This window comes from Sus scrofa, chromosome 15 (genome assembly GCF_054392235.1).
Source record: "Sus scrofa isolate SSC_HxYL_T2T_F1_AM1 chromosome 15, Sscrofa_HxYL_maternal_Yorkshire_Landrace_v2.0, whole genome shotgun sequence".
Classification (NCBI taxonomy): Eukaryota; Metazoa; Chordata; class Mammalia; order Artiodactyla; family Suidae; genus Sus; species Sus scrofa.
Genome location: NC_139397.1, coordinates 74,767,797 through 74,789,847, shown reverse-complemented (window position 1 = coordinate 74,789,847; position 22,051 = coordinate 74,767,797). Strand labels below are relative to the sequence as shown.

The window sequence follows — 22,051 nt, the reverse complement described above, 5'->3', positions numbered from 1 at the left end:
ATGTTACAGGTGTTTTAGATGTTGTACACCCCCTTCTCTCCATACAGAGAAGATATACTTGGATTTAATCTGGGCTTAAATGTAACAAAATGAAGGAAATCTGTTTCCTGGCAGCACAGTTCTTTGTAAGGAAGATGCTGTTTTTAAAAAATTGAAAGAACATTTAACTATTTGAATGGGTAGGAAAGGGGATAGTGTGAGACCCTTTGTCCAAGGAGCAAGTCGTAGACAATAGGTAGTTCCTCCTTTGCTATTATCTGTTTTACAACTAAGCCAGTGGTTTTATTTTATTTTTTTTTTATTTTATTTTATTTTTTTTTATTTTTTTTATTTTCCCACTGTACAGCAAGGGGGCCAGGTCATCCTTAGATGTATACATTGCAGTTACAGTTTTTTCCCCCACCCTTTCTTCTGTTGCAACATGAGTATCTAGACATAGTTCTCAATGCTATTCAGCAGGATCTCCTTATAAATCTATTCTAGGTTGTGTCTGATAAGCCCAAGCTCCCGATCCCTCCCACTCCCTCCCCCTCCCATCAGGCAACCACAAGTCTCTTCTCCAAGTCCATGATTTTCTTTTCTGAGGAGATGTTCATTTGTGCTGGATATTAGATTCCAGTTATAAGTGATATCATATGGTATTTGTCTTTGTCTTTCTGGCTCATTTCACTCAGTATGAGAGTCTCTAGTTTGATCCATGTTGCTGCAAATGGCATGATGTCATCCTTTTTTATGGCTGAGTAGTATTCCATTGTGTATATATACCACCTCTTCCGAATCCAATCATCTGTCGATGGACATTTGGGTTGTTTCCATGTCCTGGCTATTGTGAATAGGGCTGCAATGAACATGCGGGTGCATGTGTCCCTTTTAAATAGAGTTTTGTCTGGATAGATGCCTAAGAGTGGGATTGCAGGGTCATATGGAAGTTCTATGTAGAGATTTCTAAGGTATCTCCAAACTGTTCTCCATAGTGGCTGTACCAGTTTACATTCCCACCAGCAGTGCAGGAGGGTTCCCTTTTCTCCACAGCCCCTCTAGCACTTGTTATTTGTCGATTTATGAATGATGGCCATTCTGACTGGTGTGAGGTGGTATCTCATGGTAGTTTTGATTTGCATTTCTCTTATAATCAGCGATGTTGAGCATTTTTTCATGTGTTTGTTGGCCATCTGTATATCTTCCTTGGAGAAATGTCTATTCAGGTCTTTTGCCCATTTTTCCATTGATTGATTGGCTTTTTTGCTGTTGGGTTGTATAAGTTGTTTATATTATTCTAGAGATTAAGCCCTTGTCAGTTGCATCATTTGAAACTATTTTCTCCCATTCTGTAAGTTGTCTTTTTGTTTTCTCTTTGGTTTCCTTTGCTGTGCAAAAGCTTTTCAGTTTGATGAGGTCCCATGGGTTTATTTTTGCTCTAATTTCTATTGCTTTGGGAGACTGACCTGAGAAAATATTCATGATGTTGATGTCAGAGAGTGTTTTGCCTATGTTTTCTTCTAGGAGTTTGATGGTGTCCTGTCGTATATTTAAGTCTTTCAGCCATTTTGAGTTTATTTTTGTGCATGGTGTGAGGGTGTGTTCTAGTTTCATTGCTTTGCATACAGCTGTCCAGGTTTCCCAGCAATGCTTGCTGAATAGACTTTCCTTTTCCCATTTGATGTTCTTGCCTCCCTTGTCAAAGATTAATTGACCATAGGTGTCAGGGTTTATTTCCGGATTCTCTATTCTGTTCCATTGGTCTGTCTGTCTGTTTTGATACCAGTACCACACTGTTTTGATGACTGTGGCTTTGTAGTATTTCTTGAAGTCTGGGAGAGTTATGCCTCCTGCTTGGTTTTTGTTTCTCAGGATTGCTTTGGCGATTCTGGGTCTTTTGTGGTTCCATATAAATGTTTGGATTGTTTGTTCTAGTTCTGTGAACAATGTCATGGGTAATTTGATAGGGATTGCATTGAATCTGTAGATTGCTTTGGGTAGGATGGCCATTTTCACAATATTGATTTTTCCAATCCAGGAACATGGAATATCTTTCCATTTCTTTACATCTTCTTTGATTTCTTTGATTAAAGTTTTATAGTTCTCGGCATATAGGTCCTTTACCTCTTTGGTCAGGTGTATTCCGAGGTATTTGATTTTGTGAGGTACAATTTTAAAAGGTATCATTTTTTTGTATTCCTTTTCTAATGTTTCATTGCTGGTATACAGAAATGCAACTGACTTCTGAATGTTAATCTTATATCCTGCCACTTTGCTGAATTTATTAATCAGTTCAAGGAGTTCTGAGGTTGAGTCCTTAGGGTTTTCTAGGTATAGTATCATATCATCTGCATACAGTGACAGTTTGATCTCTTCTCTTCCTATCTGGATGCCTTTTATTTCTTTTGTTTGTCTAATTGCTGTGGCTAGGACTTCCAAAACGATGTTGAAGAGCAGTGGTGAGAGTGGGCATCCCTGTCTTGTTCCAGATTTGAGTGAGAAGGCTTTCAGGTTTTCCCCCTTGAGTATTATATTTGCTGTGAGTTTATCATAAATGGCTTTGATTATATCCAGGAATGTTCCCTCTATACCCACTTTGGCGAGGGTCTTGATCATGAATGGATGTTGAACTTTGTCAAATGCTTTTTCTGCGTCTATTGAGATGATCATATGATTTTTGACCTTTTTTTTGTTAATGTGGTGTATGATGCTGATTGATTTGCGTATGTTGAACCATCCTTGTGAACCTGGGATGAACCCAACCTGGTCATGGTGTATAATTTTTTTGATATGTTGTTGGATTCAGTTGGCTAAGATTTTGTTGAGAATTTTTGCATCTATATTCATCAATGATATTGGGCGATAGTTTTCTTTTTTGGTGGTATCTCTGTCTGGTTTTGGAATGAGGGTGATGGTGGCCTCATAGAATGTCTTTGGGAGTATTCCTTCTTCTTCCACCTTTTGAAAGAGTTTCAGGAGGATGGGCACCAATTCCTCTTTATATGTTTGATAAAATTCACCTGTGAAGCCATCTGGTCCTGGACTTTTATTTGTAGGGAGTGATTTTATGACCTCTTCAATTTCATTTCTAGTGATCGGTCTGTTCAGTTGGTCTGTTTCTGCTTGATTCAGTTTTGGCAAGCTGTAAGATTCTAGAAAATTGTCCATTTCTTCCAGATTGTCAAACTTGTTGCCATACAGTTGTTCATAGTATTCTCTTATGGTTTTTTGTATTTCTGCTGTATCCGTTGTGATTTCTCCTTTTTCATTTCTAATTTTGGTTATTTGGGTTCCTTCTCTCCTCTTTTTAGTGAGTCTGGCCAGGGGTTTGTCAATTTTGTTCACCTTTTCAAAGAACCAGCTCTTGGTTTTATTAATTTTCTCTATTGTTTTTTGAGTCTCTATTTTATTGATTTCTTCTTTGATCTTTATCATTTCCTTCCTTCTGCTGACTTTAGGACTTTTTTGTTCTTCTTTTTCTAATTCGTTTAGGTGGAGGGTTAAGTTGTCAATTTGGGATCTTTCTTCTTTTTTGAGAAAGGCCTGGATTGCTATAAATTTCCCTCTGAGCACTGCTTTCGCAGCATCCCATAGATTTTGAGAGGTTGTGTCTTCATTATCATTTGTTTCAAGGTGGTTTTTAATTTCCTTCTTGATTTCCTCATTGACCCATTGGTTTTTTAGTAGCATGTTGTTGAGTCTCCATGGAGTAGGTTTTTTCTCTTTGCTTTTCCCATGGTTGATTTCTAATTTCATGGCATTGTGGTCAGAGAAGATACTTGAGATAATTTCTACGCTCCTAAATTTATTGAGATTCGCTTTGTGTCCCAATATGTGGTCGATTCTTGAGAATGTTCCATGAGCATTTGAGAAGAATGTGTATTCTGATGTTTTTGGATGTAGTGTCCTGAAGATATCAATTAAGTCTAACTTTTCTATTGTTTCCTTTAGGATCTCTGTTGCTTTATTGGTTTTCTGTCTAGAGGATCTGTCCATTGATGTGAGGGGGTATTAAGGTCTCCTACTATGATTGTATTCTCATCAATATCTCCCTTTATGTCTGTTAATATTTGTTGTATGTATCTGGGTGCTCCTATGTTTGGGGCATATATGTTGATGATAGTAACATCCTCTCCTTGGATGGATCCCTTAATCATTAAATAGTGTCCTTCTTTGTCTTTCTTTATGTCTTTTGTTTTAAAGTCTATTTTGTCTGATATGAGCGTTGTGACTCCTGCTTTTCTGTCATGTCTCTTGGCGTGAAATATTTTTCCCCACCCTTTCACTTTCAATCTATATGTATCTTTTGTCCTAAGGTGAGTTTCTTGTAGGCAGCATATTGAAGGTTTTTGCCTTTTTATCCACTCAGCCACTCTGTGTCTTTTGATTGGGGCATTCAGTCCATTGACATTTAAGGTGATAATTGATAGATGATTATTTATTGCCATTTGAACCTCGTGTTACAGTTGATTCTATGGTTCTCCATTTTTTTTTTTTTTTTTTTTTTTGGTTGGATGGTCTCCTGTTATTATCTGCTTGAGTGGTTTTTTTTTTCATTTTTTGCAAATGCAATATTTGGTTTTGGCTTGTGATTGCCCTGTTTTTTAAATATGCTAACCCCTTCCCATAATTGTGTGTTTTAGCCTGATGGTCCTGTAAGTTCAAACACTTCATTACTATATTAAAATTAAGAAGAGAGACATACATATAAACAAAAAGGGTTATTTACCTCCTGACATCCCTTGCCCACATTTTATGGTTTTGATGACTCTTTTTTATTTTTTTCTTTTTAATTTTATTTTGTTTGAAGCATGTTCATGATTAAATCTGTATGCTGGCTTATTTGAGTGACTTCTCTCTGATTGCAGTTTCCTCAGTCCTAGTTCTTCCTCTTCTTCTTCTTCGTTTTCTTTTTTTTTTTTTTTTTCTTTTCTTTTTTCTTCCCTTTCCTTCCTTTCTTTTTGGTTTAGAGAAGCCCTTTCAATATTTCCTTTAACCTGGGATTTGTGTTGCTGTATTCTTTAAGTTTTTGTTTGTTGGGAAAAATTTTTATTTCCCCTTCTATTTTAAATGATATTCTTGCTGGATAGAGTATTCTAGGTTGCATATTTTTTCCTTTGAGCACTTTAAATATCTCTTGCCATTCCCTCCTGGCCTGTAGTGTTTCTGTAGAGAAATCAGCTGATATTCTTATGGGGGTTCCCTTGTAGGTAACATTCTGTTTTTCTCTTGCTGCCTTGAGGATCCTCTCTTTATCACTAACTTTTGCCATTTTTATTATGATGTGTCTTGGTGTGGGTCTGTTTGGGTTCAGTTTGTTTGGGGCCCTCTGTGCTTCTTGTATCTTGAATCCCGTATCCTTTAGATTTGGGAAGTTTCCAGCAATAATTTCTTCAAATATATTTTCCATTCCCTTATCTTTTTCTACTCCTTCTGGAATTCCTATTATGCGTAGATTGGCCCGCTTTATATTCTCCCATAGGTCTCTTATATTGCTTTCCAGTTTTTTGATTCGGTTTTCTGTCTGTTGACCCGATTGAGTGATTTCCATTATTCTATCTCCCATATCACTGATTCGTTCTTCTGCATTATTCATTCTGGTTTTTACTGACCCTAGTTCAGTTTGCATCTCTGCAAATGAATGTTCTAGTTTTTCTTGGCTCCTCCTTATATTTTCTAGTTCCTTTCTGAGGGTATCTGCATTACTGTTCATATCTTCTCTTAATTCCTTCAGTATTTTCACTATTTCTCTTTTGAACTCCAGGTCTGTCAGACTGCCGAGATCTGTTTCATTGTTGACTGTTTTAGGTGAGTTCTCCTGTTGGTTTGACTGGGAGTGGTTTCTCAGCTTCTTCATCTTGCTTGTTGTTTTCTTTCTCCTGAGGGAGTTGTACTCTCCGTGATCGGGCAGTGTTTGCCTTGTCACTGCCGTGGAATATTTCCTGAGGGCTGGCATTGTTGGTCAATCTTTTTTGAGGCAGTGTGGCTTTTCTGGAGTGTTGATGGGCTAACAGTGTTTCTTTGAAGCAAAGGAGGACTTCCTGAGGGCAGACAGGACTGAGAGGTCCACACCGCGATGGTAGCAGATTTCACTTGGCCATGCAGAGCTTGCTCTGGTGTTTTTAGGCTGTGGGGTTCTTGCAGGGGGTTGGCGGTGTTGGGCAGCTGCTTTTTAGGGGTGCATCACCCCCTGGGGGCTGGAGCAGCTATCTGGGGCACTGAGAACCTGAGAGGCTCTTCCCTAGGGCAGCCCAACTCAGAAGGACAGCCTGAGAATGTAGGCGGATCTTTTCACAGTCTGGCTGAGCTTGTTGCAGCTTTTCTGGGCTGCAGGGGGTCCTGCCTGGAGCTGGCAGTCCTATGCAGCTGGTCCACTAGAGCATCCCCTGGGGGCTTGGGTGGGTAGCAGGGCCGTTGGAAACCGAAGAGGCTCCTCCCCGGGGGAGCCCGTCTCAGAAAAACCGTCGGAGAATTAGGTCGATCTATTCACGGCCTGGCTAGGCTTGTTCTAGCTTTTCTGGGCTGCAGGCCTTTTCTAGGGGGCTGGTGGTGTTTGGTGCTGCTCTGTGGAAGTGTAGCCCCTCCAAAGGGCAAGCAGGCCTGTGCAGGGAGAGCCCCTGCGGTGGTAGGCTTCAGGCAATTGTTGAGGCCAGCCCTCCTGGATGGCAGGCAGCCCCAGGTTCGGCGAGAGCGTAGGGGGTGGCGGGGGTGGGGGGAGGGGATGCACTGGGAAGCACAGCTTTCTGCTAGCTAGTGGGCCTGTAAGCTTGCTGTGGCGTGGGGGGTATTCTATGGGAACCCACCCCTTCTTCTCTCCGCTCCCCAGCACGGGCGCAGACCAGGCTCTTCTCCCAGGTTCCCTCTGATGTGGCTTTCCCCTTCCCCACTCCTGGAGTATTGCTCCCTTCCTCTGCGACAGCTTTGTTTTCTAGTCTCCCAGGCAGTCTCTGCCCCGTCAAATGGTTTCTAGACCTCCCAAGCAGTTTCCGCTCTGCCCCGCCCCCCTAGCCCGGGGACTAATCTCTGGAGCCGAGGTCTCGGTGCCCAGCCCCCACCCAGGCGTCCCCCGGCCCTTTCTCAGGGATTAACCTTCGGAGGTGAGGTCTCGGTGTTCAGCCCCCACCCAGGCGTCCCCCGGCTCCCTCTTGGGGACTAACCTTCAGAGGCGAGGTCTCGGTGTTCAGCCCCCACCCAGGCGTCCCCCGGCTCCCTCTCGGGGACTAACCTTCGGAGGCGAGGTCTCGGTGCCCAGCCCCCACCCAGGCATCTCAATTTTTGGTGACTCTGCCCGTAGTTCAGATGGTCCGTTGGGTTCTTGATCGGCTTTTCCATACTCCAACTTACTGCTACACTCTTCTCTGCATCTGGAGATTCCTCCGGTTCGTTTGATCTTTCGCCCGGTAGGTGACTTTCCAGGGTGCGGGATCCCTTTCTCCTCCACAGTTCCCTTTCGGGAGCCCCCGTCTCGCTCGGATTCGCCTTCTCTCACTCTCCTCTTTTCTCCTGTTCTGCCCAATAATGTCACGAATTTCTTGCCATTATTGGAGTTTAGGTTCTTCTGCCAGCGATTGGTTGCTGTTCTGTGCGAGTCATTTATTCTGTAAATGTGCTTTTTTTGTTGTGTTTGTGGGAGAGGGCGAGCGTGTCTTCCTACTCCTCCGCCATCTTGTCCTCTCTCCTCGCCAGCGGTTTTAAATTCTATCTAGCTCCTCTGATCCCTTCTTATGATGGATTTTGGATAATATCCCTTTAATTTCCAGAAATTAAATTATTAGATTATATTTCCTATCTATACACATTTCAAGCAATTCAATGAAATTCCCTAAATGTACTATAAATAGGGTTGCCAAGTAAATAAACTGTATTTAGGCCTTAGATTAAAAATTAATTTGTTGCTTATCTGAAATTTAAATTTAACTGGGCTTCCTTTTTTTTTTTTTTTTTTTTTTTTTTGCTTTTTAGGGCCGTGCCTATGGTATATGGAGGATCCCAGGGGTCGAATCAGTGTCAGCCTACACCACAGCCACAGCAATGCCAGATTCAAGCCACATCTGCAACCTACACCATACCTCACAGCAATGCCTGATCATTAACCCACTGAGCTTGGCCAGGGATCGAACCCACAACCTCATGGTTACTAGTCAGATTCATTTCTGCTGTGCCACAACAGGAACTCCCATGGGCATGCTATGTTTTTATTTGTTAAGCCTGGAAACCCTAATTATAAAAAAGTGAATAACATTTGAATAGTATTTGAATGTATAACTGTTCAGCCTTGACTATACTATAACACTTAATGAGGAAATCAGATGCTTGTGCCAACCTTAGAATCACCAGATTGCAATAGCTATAAAGACAGACTAATACTAGTAGATTTCATTGGCTTCTCAAATGCCTTAAGTGGTATAGCCATTAATGATATAATTTTCTGAAAAGATAAGTGCTCTCTTAGAAAATTTCAAAGTGAAAACAAGCCACCAACTTTTCTTGATTTGCAAGGTAGTAGTATTCCTGAAAAACTGGGTGTGTATTAAAATCATGCATCATAACATATGCACAAATACACAAAGACACACACACGAACACATTTAGGTAAGTTCTGTGCTCAGATGTTCACAGAGTTTCTCACTTACATATCCAGCAGGACATTCAAGAGTCTCATGGAAGACAAGGTACAATTCTTTGGTAGGCTGAACTTTGCAGCACATTGTAGGGCATTGAACTTCACCAAAACCAGTAGTATTTTCCCTCAGTGGAAACAATCTAACAACACTCCCATGGATTTCCCTTAATTGATGGTAGCAGTCTCATTGAAGATACTAATTTAAACCATACATAAAAGGAAAGTTAGGGAAGAGTTTTTCTAGAACAAATGAAAGAACAGAGATAAACAATTGGAATTTGATCAGTTTCTTCTTTTAGTACATCATTGCATGGTCAGGCCTCTCGAGGTAGCTGTTTCCTTGCTCTCTGTTCATCTCTTGCCCAACCAGTGCTTGCTTCACCTGTACTCTATGAACTTGACTGGTCTTCCTATATATTTGCCCCTGGTCCCAGCTAGTGATTGCTCTTATCAGAGGGGGAGGGGATAAGGGGCGTGCTCCTTGCTAGTTTCCCTGGTTACTAATGAGCCAACCTGATGTCAATTCCCCCTATAAATGGCAATCATCCCTTCCTCTTGGGAGCCAAGACTGTCACTTTGTCCTGCTCACCATCGGCAGCACATGGTGGACGGGGTGTCGATCCAGAACCTTTCTTCAAACATGTACGCTCCAGCATCCATTAAACCATTGATGTCTCTGTCACTGACTCAGGGCTCTTTCTTCAGTCTTAAACTCAGGCAAGCACAGGCTTTGTTGGCCTGCAGAGTACAGCCCAGCAATGATGAAACACTGATTAATCTACAAAATATTTGGTAATATATCCATCTTTCTGTTTCTAAGAGCTTGAAGTGGGGAGGAAGAAATAGGCTCTGGGACATGTATTCCCTCTTCCTCTTCTAAGACCCATTGTGGGGTCAGGGGAGAGAGATGGGGAGGAAGAGTCATGGAGAGAATACTTTCCAGTATTAGAAAGAGTCTCCTCCACCCCTACCTGCTTGCTCCCATTCTGCAAACTAGTGCTGAAGGCCTCTTAATGATTCAGTGGTTACTGCATAATCATTGTGCATGGTTTTTTGGAAGGACATAAAATTTCACTCTGTTTCCTCTATCAAAGAAGTCCCTTTTAGAATGACAGCTGTGTCTCTCATGGACCTTCCATTGCTACAATCCTCACCCCTTCTCTAGCCCACACCTCGGCTTCTGACCCTCCAATAATCTCTGGGTTCTTCATTTGGAATCTTCTTCTACAAGTTCAGAAATCTTGGATAATTGGCCATCTTAGCAGTTGCTGTCCCCCACTCCCTGCTCCATCTCCTATATGCATTACAGCACAGTTACTTTAGGAAGCATGTGTTAGCCTCCCTATGTTAGAAATCTCCAGAGCCCAATGAGCATCTGTCTCTAGGTTCCAATGTACTCCCAGATCTCAGAGGACTAATGTCAAGCATCCTTTCTTTTCCACAGTGGAGAGGAAGCTGAAAATGACAAGTGACATACACTGGCCTAAGCAAATACCTGTAGTCTCCTTAGAAGATACCTGTAGTCTCCACAATTAAAGGTAGCTAAGGACTGGAGTTCCCATCGTGGCTCAGTGGTTAACGAATCCGACTAGGAACCATGAGGTTGCAGTTCAATCCCTGGCCTTGATCAGTGGGTTAAGGATCTGGCGTGGCCATGAGCTGTGGTGTAGATTGCAGACACGGCTCAGATCTCGCATTGCTGTGGCTGTGGTGTAGGCTGGAGGCTACAGCTCCAATTAGACCCCTAGCCTGGGAACCTCCATATGCCGAGGGAGCAGCCCTAGAAAAGGCAAAAAGACAAAAAATAAATTAATTAAAAATAAATTAATTAATTTTTAAAAAAGGAACTAAGGACTAAATAGATCCTTCCCCTCAACTTTGCTACCATGTGGTACACTACAACAAATTTGCTACCCGTACACACTCGGGAAAACAGTCTTACAACCTGCACTGTGGGCTTCATAAAATTCAAGCTTTCTGTCTAATCATGTGTGAAAAGTTTTCTTGAAGCAGATCCAATGATATACAGTTGCCTTCTGATCAGAGTCAAGTAAGAAAATCTTCCATTTAAGAAATCGAAAACAGTCTCAATTTCCTTGGAATCCCAAACCTAGGGGGCCATTTCAAATAGCCTAGGCTCTTGAATTTCCTGAGTACTTATATCCTGTTGATACAAAGGAGAAAGTGGCTGTCCAATATTATTGGTCTATCCACACATCTTGAACACCACTGATTTCAACTAATGAAAACTTTCTAATATTCATTATGCTAATTACAAAGACAAGTGAAGCCAATGTGCCTTCAGAGAGTGGGTTCCTGATTAGTCAGTCATTCAGATGTTAACTAGCTACTTTGGAGTGTGCATGCTGAATTAGGGGACTTCAGATACTAACTAATTACCCATAGGGTAAGTAAATTAAAACTAATTAACATGCATATGTCATGCTCTCTGTGATGAAGTTTATTAAAGTAAATTTAGAGTAATCAGACATCCCGGTTGACCTATTTTACAGTCCTATTTTACAACTGTTGGCCAGAGATAATTATAGTGTCCCCTTGCACTTTCAGAAGCATCTCAGGTTGGGCAAAATCTGTGTAATCACCCTACAATATAAGGGAATTTATAGTTTCACAGTACTTTCTCCAAGAACTCTCTCTCCATACAACTCTAAAGATATTCAAGTTCTGCCTGCAGGTTCTACAGCACATTAAGCATTCTTTGAATAGCAAAATGCTAGCTTTCCCTGTTTGGAGGATACCCGCACAGATATTAGCAACTCTCTAGGAGACCCCATCCCTTGGCTTTGGACAGGAGAGATCATTGCTCCGTAAGAATAAAGTAGCTATTTCTTACTATGGCACCAACGTTTGAGAAAGAAAAAGCTTTATTGCAAGATCAACCAGCAAAGATACAGGGAGCACAGCTCAAGTTTGTCTTATCCAGGGTTCAGTCAAACTTTTATGAGTTAGGAGAGGAGGGTTATTTTGCACAAGCATTGGTTTGGCAGGTTTTCATTGGAGGGCTTTGGAACTTGGCCCTTTAGGGTAAGGCGTCGTAAAGGGGCTTCAGCCCCAGATATTCCAGGACAAAGGACCCTTCACATCTGAAAGTGTTCCGGCATTCTGGTCATGTCCTGTTCCTTTGGCTTTGTGGGCGTAGAAATTGTTCTGGGTGTTGTCTGAGGTCAAGATTTTCTCCTCTGTGTATGCTTCAGCTGCATAACTGGTGGTTTGGTTCTCTTGTCTCTGAAAAGCAACTCGGTATATTTTGTTAGAGACAGGCCAGTTTGGGGTTCTGAGGTTACAAAAGGACTTCTGGTCTTAAAATGGATTTAATTAGCTAAAGTAGCTCACCCTGGGAATGGCCCACTTTCTATCCAAATATAATAGCACTTTCTCACCTCACATCTGAAAAGATTTCTGGGATACTCTCCCCAAGACAGCATTTCCTTGGCTAAGTTGATACCACTGTTTACTTCTAAGTGAGTTTCAATCAGATACATATATCCCTGAAATAACGGAATTAGTGGCTTCTAACGTGAAAAATCTTTCTTTACACCATTTTCCAAATTGAAACCTAATGAGGAACATATTTCTCCTATGCAAATCATTAGTTTTAGAACATGCATCTTAGTTATGCAACTTCCCCCAACTGCACAAGGGCTATGTCTCTAAGGCAGGTGGCTGGAGTCAGAAACCAAGATGCCCATAAACTATCCTGCCTTCCTGACCAGACAAAATTTTGTTAAAGCAACTTTTAGCAGGTAGCTAAGGAAGGAAAGAAAGCATGGTTATGGAAGAACTAGGAAAGGTTATGAAAACTCTACCCCTTAAAAAGGCATCAAACATCAGATTTTAAGTAAGTTCTAAACAGTCAAAGACAAGTAAAACTTTATATATACAAGGTATAGAAAAAATAGTCTTAAGCCATTCTCATGGCTAGCATAATCCTCTAGTTTCATAACACCTATGTAGATAGATACAAAAGTCCTAAATAAAATATTAAGAAATCTAATATGGCACTTTATCAAAAAGAACAATACACTCTAACAAAGTAAGTTTTTTTCAAACATTGGAAGGCTGATTCACCTTTGCTCATTAGCAAATCTATGACTGCAACTCACTACACTAATATAGTAAATTACCATGTATACATGGGTGTGTGTATATATATAATCTTATAATCATCTCAGTATATGCTACAAAGGATTTTATTTTTTAAATTTGATAAATAGTAATTATAAGCAATCATAAGCATCCTATTTAAGGCTGAAACATTAGAATTAATCCTACCAAATCAGTAATACGCAAGGAGACTTCCTATCCCAACCACTCTTCAAATTTGTGCTGCAAGTACTCACCAGTGCAATAAAATGAGAAAAAGAAGTTAGAGGCATGAATATTGGAAAGACAATCCTAGACCTACCTGTGCTCAGATCCACTCTTGAAACACTTCATGCATTGCTCTGTATCATAAGGCCAGCCACTGCAGGGTGCATTTCCCGTGCTTCACTTTCACCTGATATCCAGCTGAATCCAGTAGGTGGAAAGCCTGGTGGAAGGTGGATTGAAGGGTGAGGGAAGGGAGAAGGCTAGATATTTCTTCCACATCCTTTGAGTTTTGAATGGCTTTTCGGGCAGCAGCTTTGTCTCCTACATGACTCCCACTGGACTGGTCCACCATGCTTCCAGTTTCTTTGGGGTGACTCTTTTCCCCAGGCTCTAGTACTCCCACCTCCTCTCTTTATCTCTTCAGTTTAGTGTCTGTGGCTTCCCGCTATTAATAACCCTGGGTTATCTCTTGGTTACTGATCTAATTTGTCAAGTGCCCCTCACCTATGTAATCACCTTCCCATGTTAAATTCCCTTTGTAGTAAATACTTAAAGTAGTTTCTATTTTCCCGGTAAGAATGGCTATACAAAAAAACTGTTAATATTTGTAAATTCTACACTTTTCTCCTAAACTATTCAAATAAAGCAAATGAAAAATTGTTAAAACCAATATGAAAATCTACAAAGCCAGTGTTACAAGCTCAACAACAAAAATAAAGTTTATATATGAACAATATTAAATCAGAAAATGCAATGGGGACATGTATTCCATTCCAAATCATGGTAATTAACTCATCAATACTGGGGAATAACACTAAAAAGAACTATATAAGACTTACATAAAGCAAACTATCAAACATGACTGCAGGGCATAAAAGTAGACCAGAATAAATGAAAAATATATCATCTTTCCAAACGTGAAACTTCAATAGTATAGGTTGTCAATTCTTCCCCAATTAATCAATACGTCTGGGGCAATCCCAAAAGAATAGTTTATGTAACTTAAAAATCAGATTTTAAAGTTCATAGTGAAAAAGCACAAGATTGCCAAAAATATTTGGAAAGAGAACAGTGAGGGAGGATCAGTCCTAACTGCCATTAAGGTGTGTGTAACTAAGGTCAAATTTCCAAATCAATAATTGAATTTGGAACAAGAGACTAATCCTTTAGGGAAAGATAAAATTAGATCCCTATCTCAGATCCTATGCGAAAGTTAATTCCACTTTGCCTAAAAAATAGACAATGGAGAGTTCTCTTGTAGCACAGTGGTTAAGGATCCAGTGTTGTCACTGCCATGACTTGGATCACTGCTGTGGCGCAGGTTTGATCCCTGGTCCAGGAACTTCCACATGCTGCCAACATAACATAGCCAATAAAAAATAATAATAAAATTAAAAATAAACTATGAAAAGAAATTTAATTAATAGAACAAAATATGGAGAATTATTTTTATTTCGATAGAGAAGATATTCCAAATTGACATACAAAATCCAGAAGCCATGAGAAAAGACCAATTTTAATACAGGAGATTTAAGTTCTGTATTAGTAAAAGATACCATATGCAATATTAAAGAGAAGCAAGCAACTTAGAGTAAATACTTGCAACCTATTAAAGACCTAGATATAATACCAGACAGTATAAAACTCGTAGAGGAAAACATAGGCCAAACACTCTCTGACATAAATGACAGCAACATCTTCTCAGATCCACCTCTTAGAGCAATGACAGTAAAAACAAAAATAAACAAATGGGACTTAATAAACTTAAAAGTTTCTGCACAGCAAAGGAAACCCTAAACAAAACGAAAAGACAGGAGTTCCCGTCTTGGCGCAATGGTTAACGAATCCCACTAGGAACCATGAGGTTGCGAGTTCGATCCCTGCCCTTGCTCAGTGGGTTAACGATCCTGCGTTGCTGTGAGCTGTGGTGTAGGTGGCAGATGCGGCCCAGATCCCGCGTTGCTGTGGCTCTGGCATAGGCTGGCAGCTACAGCTCTGATTAGATCCCTAGCCTGGGAACCTCCATATGCTGCGGGAGCAGCCCAAGAAATGGCAAAAAGACAAAAAAAAAAAAACAAAAAAAAAAAAACACGAAAAGACAGAATGGGAGAAAATCTTTGCAAATGAATCAACTGACAAGGGATTAATCTCCAAAATTTATAAACACCTTCTGCAGCTCAACACCAAAAAAACAAACAACCCCATCCAAAAATGGGCAGAAGATCTAAATAGACAATTCTCCAAAGAAGACATACAGATGGCCAAAAAACACATGAAAAGATGTTCAACATCACTCATTGTTAGAGAAATGCCAATCAAAACCACTCTGAGGTACCACCTTACACCAGCCAGAATGGCCATCACCCAAAAGTCTACAAACAATAAGGGCTGGAGAGGGTTTGGAGAAAAAGGAACCCTAGTACACTGTTGGTGGGATTGTGGAAAACACTATGGAGATGCTTCAGAGAACTAAAATAGAATTACCATTTGATCCAGCAATCCCATTCCTGGGCATCTACCCAGAGAAAACCATGACTCACAAAGACACATGTACTCTAATGTTCACTGCAGCACTATATACGATAGCCAAGACATGGAAACAGCCTAAATGTCCATCGACAGAGGAGTGGATCAAGAAGTGGTACGTATACACAATGGAATATTACTCAGCCATTAAAAGGAATGAAATACCAGCATTTTTAGCAAAATGGGTGGACCTAGAAATTATCATGCTTAGTGAAGTCAGTCGACAATGAGACACCAACATCAAATGCTTTCACTTACATGTGGAATCTGAAAAAAGGACAGAAAGAACTTCTTTGCAGAACAGATGCTGACTCACAGACACTGAAAAACTTACGGTCTCTGGAGGAGACAGTTTGGGGGATGGGGGCATGTGCTTGGGTTATGGGATGGAAATCCTGCAAAACTGGATTGTTATGGTCATTATACAACTACAAATGTAATAAATTCATTGAGTAATAAAAAAATACTTGCAGCCTATATAACAAATAATTTCTATATATTTAAAGGGCTCTTACAAATCAATAAGAAAAATATTAACAATCCAATAGGAAAATGGGCAAAAGATACGAATGATCAGTACACTAAAATAATATACAGGTAATCAACGTAAGAAATTATTCTCTGTTCTTGAATAATCTGGGAAATACATACTAAGGCAGCCATAAAATTTTATTTTCCAAAGATTAGCAGATATGTAAAAGGTTGATAACAGGAAGTTGTGAAGAGGATGCAAGGAAACAGGCATTATTATATACTATAAATACATACAGATGGGAGTAAAAGTTGGTAAAACCCTTTTAAAAGATAATTATTAGTGTCTGCAAAACTTTATAAATGAATATATCCCTAAATCCAGCAATTCAGCTCCTAAGATTCTAATCTAAATAAACATTCTCATATGTACCAAAAAATGTCCACTGCAGTACTGTTTGTAAGCAAAAAAAAAAAAATTTTTTTTGAGGGAAAAAACTAAATATTCACAGGGAGTATTTAAAAATTGTGCTATAGTTATATTATGGACTAGATACATATGTATCAACATGGATAAATCTCTGATATATATACACTTAAGTAAAAATGAAGTAAAAATACAATATGTTGTATGTAGTACAGTTTCCTTTTTTTACTATATAGATGTGCGTATATAATATATATTTAAATATATTTTTTAATATATATGTTTATATATACACATATATGGTGAGGATTTGTTTGTTTGTCTGTTTGTCTTTTGAAGGCCACACACACGGTATATGGAGGTTCCCAGGCTAGGAGTAGAATCAGAGCTAGAGCTGCTGGCCTATGCCACGGCCACAGCAATGTGGGATCCAAGCCACATCTGTGACCTACACCATAGCTCACAATAATGCAGGATTCTTAACTCACTGAGCGAGGCCAGGGATAGAACTTGCATCCTCATGGATCCTAATCAGATTCATTAACTGCTGAACCATGACAGGAATTCCTACATGGTTTATTTTTAAATATAGATATGTGTGTGTGTGTGTGTGTGTGTGTGTGTGTGTGTGTGTGTGTGTGTGTGTGTGTGTGTTGAGAGTAAAGAAAACAGAGAGGGGCTTTGACATGACATCCTAAATGCTTCCTTATTGTTTGCCAGTTTTACAGTGAGGGAGATTAATAACATTTAAGAAATATTAGTTAAAAATCACATTTGTGACTTTAGTTATCATGGATTGCCTTTCTCCTCCTGCATAACAACTGAGGTCTTATGGAAAGACCCTGAAACCAGTTCGTGAATAGGAGTTGTGTGGGAGCAGAAACCACACAGGCCTTGTTCACACAGTAGATGTTCAATAAACACCTGGGTTAGAATTCCAGCTATGTTAGAGGAGCTGCAGTTTTCAAGTGCTTGTTATGTGCCAGGCAATACTCTTAAGGGTTTTGCACACTTCTGTCACACCCATGGTACCACTGAAGAAACCGGTGTCCAGGGTTAGTATCACACAAGTAGGGAGTAAACAAGGCAAACTTGGTCCCAGAGTCTGGACAACCACTGCCTCATACTACTGCCTCCTGGGAAGGTTACACACACACACACACACACACACACACAGATCAATGCTGCCATGGTAGATTTCATCCTAACTCTAGATTGGGCAGGAGGAACAGGAAAGGCAATTTTTTTTTTTTTTTGAGATCCTGGTTCCTTTTTAATTTTTTCTCATTTTCCTGTTGCCATTCTAGTCTTCCCTGAATTACTGTGGAGTCTCTCTCTTTTTTTTTTTTTTTTTTTTTTTACACTGAAGATATCTGGCAATTTTATTTTATTTTATTTTTTTTTAATTTTCCCACTGTACAGCAAGGGGGTCAGGTTATCCTTACATGTATATGTTACAATTACATTTTTCCCCCACCCTTTCTTCTGTTGCAACATGAGTATCTAGACAAAGTTCTCAATGCTATTCAGCAGGATCTCCTTATAAATCTATTCTAGGTTGTGTCTGATAAGCCCAAGCTCCCGATCCCTCCCACTCCCTCCCCCTCCCATCAGGCAACCACAAGTCTCTTCTCCAAGTCCATGATTTTCTTTTCTGAGGAGATGTTCATTTGTGCTGGATATTAGATTCCAGTTATAAGTGATATCATATGGTATTTGTCTTTGTCTTTCTGGCTCATTTCACTCAGTATGAGAGTCTCTAGTTCCATCCATGTTGCTGCAAATGGCATGATGTCATCCTTTTTTATGGCTGAGTAGTATTCCATTGTGTATATATACCACCTCTTCCGAATCCAATCATCTGTCGATGGACATTTGGGTTGTTTCCATGTCCTGGCTATTGTGAATAGGGCTGCAATGAACATGCGGGTGCATGTGTCCCTTTTAAATAGAGTTTTGTCTGGATAGATGCCTAAGAGTGGGATTGCAGGGTCATATGGAAGTTCTATGTAGAGATTTCTAAGGTATCTCCAAACTGTTCTCCATAGTGGCTGTACCAGTTTACATTCCCACCAGCAGTGCAGGAGGGTTCCCTTTTCTCCACAGCCCCTCTAGCACTTGTTATTTGTCGATTTATGAATGATGGCCATTCTGACTGGTGTGAGGTGGTATCTCATGGTAGTTTTGATTTGCATTTCTCTTATAATCAGCGATGTTAAGCATTTTTTCATGTGTTTGTTGGCCATCTGTATATCTTCTTTGGAGAACAGTCTATTCAGGTCTTTTGCCCATTTTTCCATTGATTGGTTGGCTTTTTTGCTGTTGGGTTGTATAAGTTGTTTATATATTCTAGAGATTAGGCCCTTGTCAGTTGCATCATTTGAAACTATTTTCTCCCATTCTGTAAGTTGTCTTTTTGTTTTCTTTTGGGTCTCCTTTGCTGTGCAAAAACTTTTCAGTTTGATGAGGTCCCATGGGTGTATTTTTGCTCTGATTTCTATTGCTTTGGGAGACTGACCTGAGAAAATATTCATGATGTTGATGTCAGAGAGTGTTTTGCCTATGTTTTCTTCTAGGAGTTTGATGGTGTCCTTTCGTATATTTAAGTCTTTCAGCCATTTGGAGTTTATTTTTGTGCATGGTGTGAGGGTGTGTTCTAGTCTCATTGCTTTGCATGCAGCTGTCCAGGTTTCCCAGCAATGCTTGCTGAATAGACTTTCTTTTTCCCATTTTATGTTCTTGCCTCCCTGGTCAAAGATTAATTGACCATAGGTGTCAGGGTTTATTTCCGGATTCTCTATTCTGTTCCATTGGTCTGTCTGTCTGTTTTGATACCAGTACCACACTGTTTTGATGACTGTGGCTTTGTAGTATTTCTTAAAGTCTGGGAGCGTTATGCCTCCTGCTTGGTTTTTGTTTCTCAGGATTGCTTTGGCGATTCTGGGTCTTTTGTGGTTCCATATAAATGTTTGGATTGTTTGTTCTAGTTCTGTGAAAAATATCATGGGTAATTTGATAGGGATTGCATTGAATCTGTAGATTGCTTTGGGTAGTATGGCCATTTTTACAATATTGATTTTCCCAATCCAGGAACATGGAATATCTTTCCAAGGAAATGCAATTTTACAACAATTTCTTGGTTAGCCTGCTCCCTCTGAGGAGTGATATGTCTCTGTCCTTGAACACTGAAAGAGGTCCAAGTTCTTGTGGATGGGACAGATGGCTTCAGCTGGCTTAGGAATTTAAGCAGGGGAGAATTCTACACACAGGATAGGCTGCTACAATGAATCACTCTGACTTTATGGAAACATCTTCACTTCCTTATAGGGACAAGGTAGCAACCAGGCCCAGAGATTACAGAGGAATCTATAAGGAAACCAGTAGTTTTTACCACTTCATTTGTACTTTCTAGTTACCAATTAAATTTAATGCAGTAATGATAGTGAACATTTTTGAGTGTTTACTGTATGGACAGTATTATTCTTAAAACTTAGAATTAATATCACATACTTCAAAAAGATTTTGTGAAATGGTTATTATTAACCCACTTTTACAATGAGAAAAACAAATAACAACAAAGAAATCATACCAACACCATCCCAAATCCACAGTTAAGACTATTTATATTTATCAAATATACTAAATTTCACTTCAAGCCCACACCCCTAACATCACTCAGCAAGAAGTACGATACCAATCTTCAGAGAATTTTCTAGTATTGTCTCCAGGGCATCAGTCTGCCCTTGGCCAAGCAGTGTGATTTTGGGCAGCTCACGTAATCCTCCTGGGCTTTAATACCCTCATTTGTGAACTCATTTTGTAGGATAGCATGAAGGTTAAATTAGATAATATTTGGACACTAGCCCACTTCCCTTAAGACCATTTAATAAACAGATATAATAATTATATATTAATTTGTTCAATCAAGGTAATTGGCAATAGCTCTCCATAGTCACTGCTTTCTTACTTGTTACCCCTTCATATATTTGTGTGTGCGTGCACACATGCACACACATAATCTCATGAAATTTTTCTTTATACTTTGTAGAAGGGTATTTGTGACAGTCTGCGTGTCGTTTATGAGGTCTTTACAGCTCTTCATGGTAGCGCCACAGTTCCTGACCTCTTGTGGTTGAGTGAGGTCAGTGACTGTTTCTGGCCAAAGTTATAAGCAAAAATGATGTTTTTAATGCCTTTCCAACACTCTTTTTTTTTTTTTTTTTTTTTTTTTTTGCTTTTTGCTTTTTTTAGGGCTGCACCCATGGCATATGGAGGTTCATAGGCTAGGAGTCGAATCGGAGCTATAGCTGCCGACCTATACCACGGCCACAGCAATGCCACATCTGAGACCTACACCACAGCTCACAGCAATGTTGGATCCTTAACCCACTGAGCGAGGCCAGGGATCAAACCTGCAACCTCATGGTTCCTAGTTGGATTTGTTTCTGCTGCACCACGACAGGAACTCCTCCAGCACTATTTTTACCTCTTTCATAGTAATGGGAAATGTCCCAAATGTTGGCTGATCTGTCCTTCTGGAGGGCAGCCCATGTAGTGTAGAGAACTTAGCCAGCAATGACAGACATGTCGCATAAGCAGGAAACAAACTTTTGTCATTTCAAGATGTATGATATAATCCATCCTGACAGTCTTATTCTTTCAAATGTATACAGATAAGGAAACTAAGTTTCAAAATGATCAAACAGAAAATTAAAGAAGCTTTCCAAGATCATATAATTAATTAATAATAGAATCCAGATTATAACTGGATATTATATATATATATATATATTTCATGCATATATCCCAAGCCCTTTGGCCTTCACCCTTAACTTACAGAGGTTCTCATTGAATGTTGGATGGATATATGAATAAATAAATTAGTCAAGGGGAAATTTATTTCATAACTTTGGGTATACATATTATTTTGTATTACACTCTGAATATATTTCGGCATGTATCATCCCTGTCTGATAACAAGTTGGAAAAGTCAGATAGACTATTAGTGCCACAGGCAAAGTGCCATCTCTGCCCTAGGTCTTAATCTAAACACACCTACTATCAAGGAAACAATCCCTACCTATTCTGCTCGACCTAGGAAATGAGGGAGAGGGAGGGAAAAAAGAAGAAAATAAACAATCTATACAAGATAGCTTGTCTTCTGACCTCCCCCCAGAGCAAGCCTTGACTTTGATGTCCCTAGCTTGACATGGCAGGAGCTGCTTCAGTGGTACCAACACAATTTTTCTCATGGCCATACTCTGTCTGGTACAGTAATTGTCTGGCTTCAGGGTAATACACTACTCTTCACCACTGCCACAAGAACTTTGAAGAAATAGGCACTCGTGGTTACCAAAGAAATCTGCTGTGATAATAAGGGAATGATAGTCTTAGACTGTGTGCATGGAGCTCCCATCGTGGCTCAGTGGTTAACGAATCCGACTCAGAACCATGAGGTTGCAGGTTCGATCCCGGGCCTTGCTCAGTGGGTTAAGGACCAGGTGTTGCCGTGAGCTGTGGTGTAGGTCACAGACATGGCTCAGTCCTGCATTGCTGTGGCTCTGGTGTAGGCCGGCAGCTGTAGCTCTGATTCGACCCCTAACCTGGGAACCTCCATATGCCGCGAGTGCAGGCCTAGAAAACACACACACACACACAAAAAAAAAAAAAAAAGAAAAGAAAAAGAAATCATT

General features: G+C 40.0%; 1 protein-coding gene across 3 annotated transcripts in view; it reads right to left on the bottom strand.

The window, feature by feature from the left end:
- Positions 1-11,469: 11,469 nt before the first annotated feature.
- The window catches only part of ARL6IP6 (ADP ribosylation factor like GTPase 6 interacting protein 6), an 85,157-nt gene continuing 74,575 nt past the window's right edge, over positions 11,470-22,051 (bottom strand). For all 3 annotated transcript variants that reach the window (XR_014829017.1, XR_014829018.1, XR_014829019.1), the window contains one exon: positions 11,470-13,154. The gene's annotated coding sequence lies outside the window, so the exon portion shown is untranslated. The remainder of the gene's footprint in view (positions 13,155-22,051) is intronic.